General features: G+C 53.8%; 1 protein-coding gene across 1 annotated transcript in view; it reads right to left on the minus strand.

Annotated features, from left to right (window-relative positions):
* Nucleotides 1-3,700, minus strand: part of LOC140397023 (uncharacterized) — a 135,908-nt gene extending 132,208 nt beyond the window's left edge. Inside the window, exon 1 of the mRNA XM_072486066.1 lies at nt 3,399-3,700. The gene's annotated coding sequence lies outside the window, so the exon portion shown is untranslated. The remainder of the gene's footprint in view (nt 1-3,398) is intronic.
* Between the last annotated feature and the right edge of the window lie 5,815 nt (nt 3,701-9,515).

Raw genomic sequence — 9,515 nt, forward strand, 5'->3', positions numbered from 1 at the left:
CGGCCCCCAAAGATGCGGAGCATTCCGCACCTTTGGGGCGGCGCGATGCCCGTCTGATTTGCACTGTTTTGGGCGCCAGTCGGCGGACATCGCGCCGTTTCCGGAGAATTTCGCCCCAGATGTACTTGTATTCCTAATGTATTTTATTGTAACAACAGTTTGCAGTTTAATCTTAACTGACTCCACTGGGCTTTGACACACTGGAAATTGCAAATTTGAGAACAAAGAACAATACAGCACAGGACAGGCCCTTCGGCCCTCCAAGCCTGTACCGGTCATGATACCACCCTTGGCCAAAACCCTCAGCACTTCCTTGTGCCGTATCCCTCTATACCCGTCCTATCCATGTGTTCGTCGAGATGCCTTTTGATCTCCGTTAATGTATCTGCTTCCACAACCTCCCCTGGCAACGCGTTCCAGGCACTCACCACCCTCTGCGTAAAAAACCTGCCTCGCACATCTCCTCTAAACTTTGCCCACGGACCTTAAACCTATGCCCCCTGGTGTCTGACCCCTCCACCCTGGGAAAGAGTGCCTGCCCATCCACTCTATCCATGCCCCTCATAATCTTGTAGACCTCTCAGATCACCCCTCAACCTCCGTCTTTCTAATGAAAACAGTCCGAGTCTATTCAGCCTCTCCACATAGCGAACACCCTCCAGACCAGGCAACATCCTGGTAAACCTCCTCTGCACCCTCTCCAAAGCCTCCACATCCTTCTGGTAGTGTGGCGACCAGAATTGTGCGCAATATTCCAAGTGCGGCCTTACCAAGGTTCTACACAACTGCAGCATGACTTGCCAGTTTTTATACTCGCTGCCCCGTCCAATGAAGACAAGCATTCCGTGTGCTTTCTTGACAACCTTGTCCACTTGTGTTGCCACCTTCAAAGATCTGTGGACCTGCAGGCCCAGATCTCTCTGACTTTCATAGAATTCATAGAATTTACAGTGCAGAAGGAAGCCATTCGGCCCATCGAGTCTGCACCTGCTCTTAGAAAGAGCACCCTTCCCAACCGCACACCTCCACCCTATTCCCAAAACCCAGTAACCCCACCCAACACTAAGGGCAATTTTGGACACTAAGGGCAATTGATCATGGCCAATCCACCTAACCTGCACATCTTTGGACTGTGGGAGGAAACCGGAGCACCCGGAGGAAACCCACGCACACACGGGGAGAACGTGCAGACTCCGCACAGACAGTGACCCAAGCCGGGAATCGAAATTGGGACTCTGAGCTGTGAAACAATTGTGCTAACCACTGTGCTACCGTGCTGCCCAAATATTCAATATTCCTGAGATCTTTACCATTTACGGTATATTTCCCCTCTATGTTAGACCTACCAAAATGCATTACCTCACATTTATCTGGATTAAACTGCATTTGCCATTTCTCTGCCCAAGTCTCCAACCTATCGATGTCCCGCTGTATCCTCTGACAATCCTCAGCACGATCTGCCACTCCACCAGCCTTGGTGTCATCCACGAACTTACTAACCAGACCGGGTACATTTTCCTCCAAATCGTTTATGAAAATAGGTCGCAAATTACAATGTTCAAAATTTTAATATTGGACGCACTGTTGTGACGTTTCTGTAAAATGATACGGTTTTTGCAGCCTCTCTTCAGTCTGGCTGTAAATGTGATAAGGCCTGTTCACGGGCGGCACGGCGGCGCAGTGGTTAGCACTGCTGCCTCACGGCGCCGCGGACCCGGGTTCGATCCCGGCCCCGGGTCACTGTCCGCGTGGAGTTTGCCCATTCTCCCCGTGTCTGCGTGGGTCTCACCCCCACAACTCAAAAAGATGTGCAGGGTAGGTGGATTGGCCGCGCTAAATTGCCACTTAATTGGAATTTTTTTTCAAAGGCCTATTCACTTCACATGTTTGGTTTTGAGGCTTTGGTTGTTTTAGCAGCAGGACCTGATAACAGTTTATGTTGTCCAGGTAATGTGACTTCCACTACATAGAAACAAAGAGACCCGGGTTCAATTCTGGCCTCGGGCGACTATCTGTGTGGGAGTCTGCACGTCCTCCCCGTGTGTGCGTGGGTTTCCTCCGGGTGCTCCGGTTTCCTCCCACAGTCCAAAGACGAGCAGGTTAGCTGGATTGGCCGCGCTAAATTGCCCCTTAGTGTCCAAAAGTTAGGTGGGGATGGGTGTGGGCCTAGACAGGCTGCTCTTTCCGAGGGTAAGTATAGACTCGATGGGCCGAATGGCCTCCTTCGCCGCTGATGGGAGGTTGTGAAAACACTGGCATAATCAACAAAATCATTTTCCCAGACACTTAAAAACAAGAGAGTTTCCGAAACCACGCCCCTGAGGGCCAAACTGAAGCAGGACATGTTGTAAAAACATGGATGACTGTGCAGCTTGAGGGTTTGGCGCGATCGGGAGGATCTGTGGCCTGACCTAACTTCACCCGACAATTGTGCACACAGTCAGTGGCATGGACAATCTGCTACTCCACTTCCTGCTGCGTGACCTCCATTCCGCCTCGCTAACGGTGGAACAAGTTGACATTGGGCGTGGGGGACTTCCAGCTTAATTCAGCCCAGCGGCAATTTACGGGGTCGTTCTCCTTGTCAACTTGCGAGCTTTACATTTTCCCCCATTCGGCTGAGGTGTAAAATTATTAGGAGCCACTTCTTTAGGACCCAGCTACATGTGCTACTGATGCGTCAGCCTCTTTCAGGTCCAAGGAACATATGTTTCGTTAAGTCGAACAAGAGCCTGCACACTTGGAAATGAAATGAAAAACGAAAATCGCTTATTGTCACAAGTAGGCTTCGAATGAAGTTACTGTGAAAAGCCCCTAGTCGCCACATTCCGGCGCCTGTTCGGGGAGGCCGGGACTGGAATTTCAGGAGCACACCACCAACAAGTAAACTCGCCTGTGCGGAAGTAACCTTGTTGTCAGTGGGCAAAACTGACAATGATTGTCTTATATCGGTGAAGATATCTTATATCGTTGAAGGACTCACCTTCAATAGGGATAGTGTTACACTGGGAGTTAATACAGGCTGCAGGATATATTCGACACGGCATCTATACACCTAACTCAGATCAGACCCACAGCTTAAAAAAGGACATGGGGAGCAAGTGTTACATGACACGAGAGGTACAGGATGCGAGAGTGTTAACCAGCCAACCTTAACCCAATCGAACACCTTTTTTTTAATACCTCAAACTTCCCCTGTGCTCAATCCAGGAGCCACGGGATGAAATTTGTTTAGGTTTATCGCTAATAAAGACTCCGCATTGCTCAGACTTTGCTGAAACGTTTCAGCGACTAATTAACGATCTGATACAGAGCAGGCCTTGGGGTTTTTTTGTGTGTGTGTGTGTGTGTTGCTGCTTAATTAAGTTTTGTGTTTGAAGTAAAGTCGGTAAACTTACCCATCAGGCTGTCAATGTGTCAGCACACCTCTGAATGAAAGCAGCTCCTTGAGACGTTGGCCACTGCCGCTGTCCACTTGCTGGGGGTGAGGGGGCCCAAGCAGTGAAGCTAACCTCTTATCTCTCCTAATTTTCGAAAGCAGCAGCTCTAAGTTTGCAAAAGTTGGGTGACTGCCACTTCAAGTTGACACATGCTCACTTCCTTCCGCAGAGCCCAACGTTTGACAGCACCGCACTGAAATGGGAGGGTCCACAGAGAGAGGCAGGGCTGCAGGAGAGTTAAAGCAACCGCTTTGTGTCACTGGGCGAGGAGCGGCAAAGGGGAGATCGGCAGCGATCGGCGCTCGGCTCCCGGATGGGTTGATGCGCTGCGCATTCCCCTGCCCCCCCCCCCCCCCCCCGCCCCCACCCGGGGGGGCGCGCACAGTCTCGGGAATCGTCCTGCTGCTCCCCTATTTTGCAGTGGTTGTTGCCACGGCTGATAAGTCAAGGACTTCCGTTGTCTTTGACATGATCAAACCCTGCATGCGAGACAGAGGGGGGGAATAATGAGCTCCTGATCACCGACACCAGCAGAGAACCGCAGCACCTCGAAGCGTAATGAGGGGCAATTCACTGAAATAAATCTGCGTCCGTGTCGGTGCACAAACCCGGAATGTTTGCTGGGCTTTTTAACTCTTTCAAAGCTGCTGTCAAACACAGTGCACATCTAATCCAGGCCAGGTCAATGATTTCAAAACCGTTCCCTCTGTAAAGAACGAGTTATTTCGCAATGCTGCCTGAGCATCATTCCCAATGAGATTTTGGTGTTTAAATTAGCTCGCTGGAAATCATAGAATTTACAGTGCAGAAGGAGGCCATTCGGCCCATCGAGTCTGCACCGGCTCTTGGAAAGAGCACCCTACCGAAGGTCCAAACCTCCACCCTATCCCTGTAACCCGCACCTAACCTTTTTGGTCGCTAAGGGCAATTTATCACGGCCAATCCACCTCACCTGCTCATCTTTGGGACTGTGGGGGGAAACCGGAGCACCCGGACGAAACCCACGCAGCCAACGTGCAGACTCCGCACAGACAGTGACCCGAGCCGGGAATCGAACCCGGGGCCCTGGGGCTGCAAGGCAACTGTGCTAACCACTGTGCTTCCGGTGCCGCTGGGATTGTCCATCGGAATCTGAGGAGAGAAAGTTAATGGGCGGGGTTCTGCGTTTCTGATTTAATGGCCGCTTAAGCCGGAGCACGGTGGGGCTGTTAGATCCCAGGAGAGGCCAAAATGGGGAACGGCGCCAGGCTCCCGCTGGCAAGATCAGGCGTGAAGTGTGGCGTGAAATCAATAATCGCCACTTAGGCCCAATTAACGGGAGCGGCACCCCATCTAATGGTCCCCCCGGGTTCTAACGGCACCCCTTTTTAAAAACACGCAGCTGGCGGAACGGCTGCTGACGAGGTGAGGGGCCATCTTCACTCCCAGGCAAAAGAACCCGAGGATCGTCCATGCCAACCCCAGCACCGCGTTCCAGGGGGAAATCGGGCGTCTCAATCGAGCCATGAAATGAAAATGAAAATCGCTTCTTGTCACAAGTAGGCTTCAAATGAAGTTACTGTGAAAAGCCCCTAGTCGCCACATTCCGGCGCCTGTTCGGGGAGGCTGTTACGGGAATCGAACCGTGCTGCTGGCCTGCCTTGGTCTGCTTTCAAAGCCAGCGATTTAGCCCCTGTGCTAAACCAGCCCCTACCTGGTACCTGGACTCTGCGGGAGGCCTCACCTGGGATGCAGCGGCCAACATTCAAACCCCCAAAGGTGGGCCCCGGCACCCGCGACCAGAGGGGGTGTGAACACCAGGGACGGGACAAGCGACTGGTTGCGTTCGGGCGTCCGGGGGACAGGGTCTGGGGTCCGGTGAGCAGGGGGCGCCCCCTGGTGGCAGGGGGTTGGGTGCGAGGGGTGCGATGGGGAGACTGGAGGGTCCCGGGGCTGGTGGTGAGTCTCGCACCCTCCCCCAGTTCCTTACAGCGGTTGAATGGGACGGACGGTCTCTCAGACCCTGCCGCAGCCGCCCTGGGAGGCGCTGCTGGCAGGCCAGGCCGCCAGGCGGCTGCGGCAGCGTCGAGAGAGCGCGAGGTGGCGGCCCCTGCGCAGGGCACCGCCCCACACCCTGAGGACCCGGCCACCCAACAGGCCAGGGAGGGGCCCAGAGGGGGAGGCCCACAACGGCCCCACATGTACAGGCGTCCCTGAACATTCCGCTCCGCAGTGACCACCACATGAAGATCATGCATGCGTGCGGATGCTTCCCACGGAGTGTCCATGACAGCTGTATCCTGGGGCAGTCGGGCAACCCCGGCCTCTTCGAAGGCCCCAGGTTGGCTCCTGGGGGGGTACCCGCTGAGGATCTGGCCAATGAGACCCGATGCGACGAGGCCCATGTGGCCAGCTGGGCGCATCGGACCCCTGCGGGAGGGCAGAGGGGGCATCGTTCGCCGCACACGTGCTTCACCGCGAGGGTGGGGGGGGGCTTCGGTGTGGGGGAGATGAGGATTACGGGAGGTGCAGTGGGCTGGGCACCACTGGACATGTGCGGGTCAGGGCACAGAACGGAGCTGGGCGGGGGAGGCTGTGCCAAGCGCATTCCCATTGGGGGCGGTGGTCAGGGCAATGGTGCCAACCCACCCGTGCGGCCCAGTGGGGGTCGTTGACCCTCTTACGGCACTGGGCACGCTCCCCGAGCTGGCAAACGCTACCACTTCCTCCCAGGCGCAACTAGCTGATCCCCCCGAAACACTCGGGGGAACAGGGCAACACGTCCAATAACCTGCCCAAGTTAGCATCCCTGTCTCAGTCACATCGCTGTCTCAGTCACATCGCTGTCTCAGTGACATCGCTGTCTCAGTCACATCGCTGTCTCAGTCACATCGCTGTCTCAGTGACATCCCTGTCTCAGTCACATCCCTGTCTCAGTCACATCCCTATCTCAGTCACATCGCTGTCTCAGTCACATCCCTGTCTCAGTCACATCGCTGTCTCAGTCACATCCCTGTCTCAGTCACATCCCTGTCTCAGTCACATCGCTGTCTCAGTCACATCCCTGTCTCAGTCACATCGCTGTCTCAGTCACATCGCTGTCTCAGTCACATCCCTATCTCAGTGACATCCCTGTCTCAGTTTCATCCCTGTCTCAGTCACATCCCTATCTCAGTGACATCCCTGTCTCAGTCACATCGCTGTCTCAGTCACATCCCTGTCGCAGTCACATCCCAGTCTCAGTCACATCCCAGTCTCAGTCACATCCCTGTCTCAGTGACATCGCTGTCTCAGTGACATCGCTGTCTCAGTCACATCGCTGTCTCAGTGACATCGCTGTCTCAGTCACATCGCTGTTTCAGCCAAATCCCTGTCTCAGGCACATCGCTGTCTCAGTCACATCGCTGTCTCAGTCACATCCCTGTCTCAGTCACATCCCTGACTCAGACACATCCCTATCTCAGTGACATCCCTGTCTCAGTCACATCCCTGTCTCAGTCACATCCCTGTCTCAGTCACATCCCTGTCTCAGTCACATCCCTGTCTCAGTGACATCCCTGTCTCAGTGACATCCCTGTCTCAGTCACATCCCTGTCTCAGTCACATCCCTGTCTCAGTGACATCCCTGTCTCAGTCACATCCCTGTCTCAGTCACATCCCTGTCTCAGTCACATCCCTGGCTCAGTCACATCCCTGTCTCAGTCACATCCCTGTCTCAGTGACATCCCTGTCTCAGTCACATCGCTGTCTCAGTCACATCCCTGTCTCAGTCACATCGCTGTCTCAGTCACATCCCTGTCTCAGTCACATCGCTGTCTCAGTCACATCGCTGTCTCAGTCACATCCCTGTCTCAGTCACATCCCTGTCTCAGTCACATCCCTGTCTCAGTCACATCTCTGTCTCAGTCACATCGCTGTCTCAGTCACATCGCTGTCTCAGTCACATCCCTGTCTCAGTCACATCGCTGTCTCAGTCACATCGCTGTCTCAGTCACATCCCTATCTCAGTGACATCCCTGTCTCAGTTTCATCCCTGTCTCAGTCACATCCCTATCTCAGTGACATCCCTGTCTCAGTCACATCCCTGTCTCAGTCACATCCCTGTCTCAGTCACATCGCTGTCTCAGTCACATCGCTGTCTCAGTCAAATCGCTGTCTCAGTCACATCGCTGTTTCAGCCAAATCCCTGTCTCAGTCACATCGCTGTCTCAGTCACATCGCTGTCTCAGTGACATCCCTGTCTCAGTCACATCCCTGTCTCAGTGACATCCCTGTCTCAGTCACATCCCTGTCTCAGTCACATCCCTATCTCAGTGACATCCCTGTCTCAGTCACATCGCTGTCTCAGTCACATCCCTGTCTCAGTGACATCGCTGTCTCAGTGACATCGCTGTCTCAGTCACATCGCTGTCTCAGTCACATCCCTGTCTCAGTCACATCCCTGTCTCAGTCACATCCCTGTCTCAGTCACATCGCTGTCTCAGTCACATCGCTGTCTCAGTGACATCGCTGTCTCAGTCACATCGCTGTTTCAGCCAAATCCCTGTCTCAGTCACATCGCTGTCTCAGTCACATCACTGTCTCAGTGACATCCCTGTCTCAGTCACATCCCTGTCTCAGTGACATCCCTGTCTCAGTCACATCCCTGTCTCAGTCACATCCCTATCTCAGTGACATCCCTGTCTCAGTCACATCGCTGTCTCAGTCACATCCCTGTCTCAGTGACATCGCTGTCTCAGTCACATCGCTGTCTCAGTGACATCGCTGTCTCAGTCACATCGCTGTCTCAGTACCATCGCTGTCTCAGTCACATCGCTGTCTCAGTCACATCGCTGTCTCAGTCACATCCCTGTCTCAGTCACATCCCTGTCTCAGTCACATCCCTGTCTCAGTGACATCGCTGTCTCAGTCACATCGCTGTCTCAGTCACATCGCTGTCTCAGTCACATCCCTGTCTCAGTCACATCGCTGTCTCAGTCACATCCCTGTCTCAGTCACATCCCTATCTCAGTGACATCCCTGTCTCAGTTACATCCCTGTCTCAGTCACATCCCTGTCTCAGTCACATCGCTGTCTCAGTCACATCCCTGTCTCAGTCACATCCCTGTCTCAGTGACATCGCTGTCTCAGTCACATCGCTGTCTCAGTGACATCGCTGTCTCAGTCACATCGCTGTCTCAGTCACATCGCTGTCTCAGTCACATCCCTGTCTCAGTCACATCCCTGTCTCAGTCACATCCCTGTCTCAGTCACATCGCTGTCTCAGTCACATCCCTGTTTCAGTCACATCCCTGTCTTAGTCACATCCCTGTCCCAGTCACATCGCTCTCTCAGTGACATCCCTGTCTCAGTCACATCGCTGTCTCAGTCACATCGCTGTCTCAGTCACATCGCTGTCTCGGTCACATCCCTGTCTCAGTCACAACCCTGTCTCGGTCACATCGCTTTCTCAGTGACATCGCTGTCTCAGTCACATCGCTGTCTCAGTGACATCGCTGTCTCAGTCACAACCCTGTCTCAGTCACATCCCTGTCTCAGTCACATCCCTGTCTCAGTCACATCGCTGTCTCAGTCACATCCCTGTCTCAGTCACATCGCCGTCTCAGTCACATCCCTGTCTCAGTCACATCGCTGTCTCAGTCACATCCCTGTCTCAGTCACATCCCTGTCTCAGTCACATCACTGTCTCAGTCACATCCCTGTCTCAGTCACATCGCTGTCTCAGTCACATTCCTGTCTCAGTCACATCCCTATCTCAGTCACATCGCTGTCTCAGTCACATCCCTGTCTCAGTCACATCGCTGTCTCAGTCACATCCCTGTCTCAGTCACATCCCTGTCTCAGTCACATCCCTGTCTCAGTCACATCGCTGTCTCAGTCACATCCCTGTCTCAGTCACATCCCTGTCTCAGTGACATCCCTGTCTCAGTCACATCCCTGTCTCAGTCACATCCCTGTCTCAGTCACATCCCTGGTGCAGTCACATCCCTGTCTCAGTCACATCCATGTCTCAGTCACATCCCTGTCTCAGTCACATCCCTGTCTCAGTCACATCCCTGTCTCAGTCACATCCCTGGCTCAGTCACATCCCTGTCT

The sequence above is a fragment of the Scyliorhinus torazame genome, chromosome 20, assembly GCF_047496885.1.
Source record: "Scyliorhinus torazame isolate Kashiwa2021f chromosome 20, sScyTor2.1, whole genome shotgun sequence".
NCBI lineage: Eukaryota > Metazoa > Chordata > Chondrichthyes > Carcharhiniformes > Scyliorhinidae > Scyliorhinus > Scyliorhinus torazame.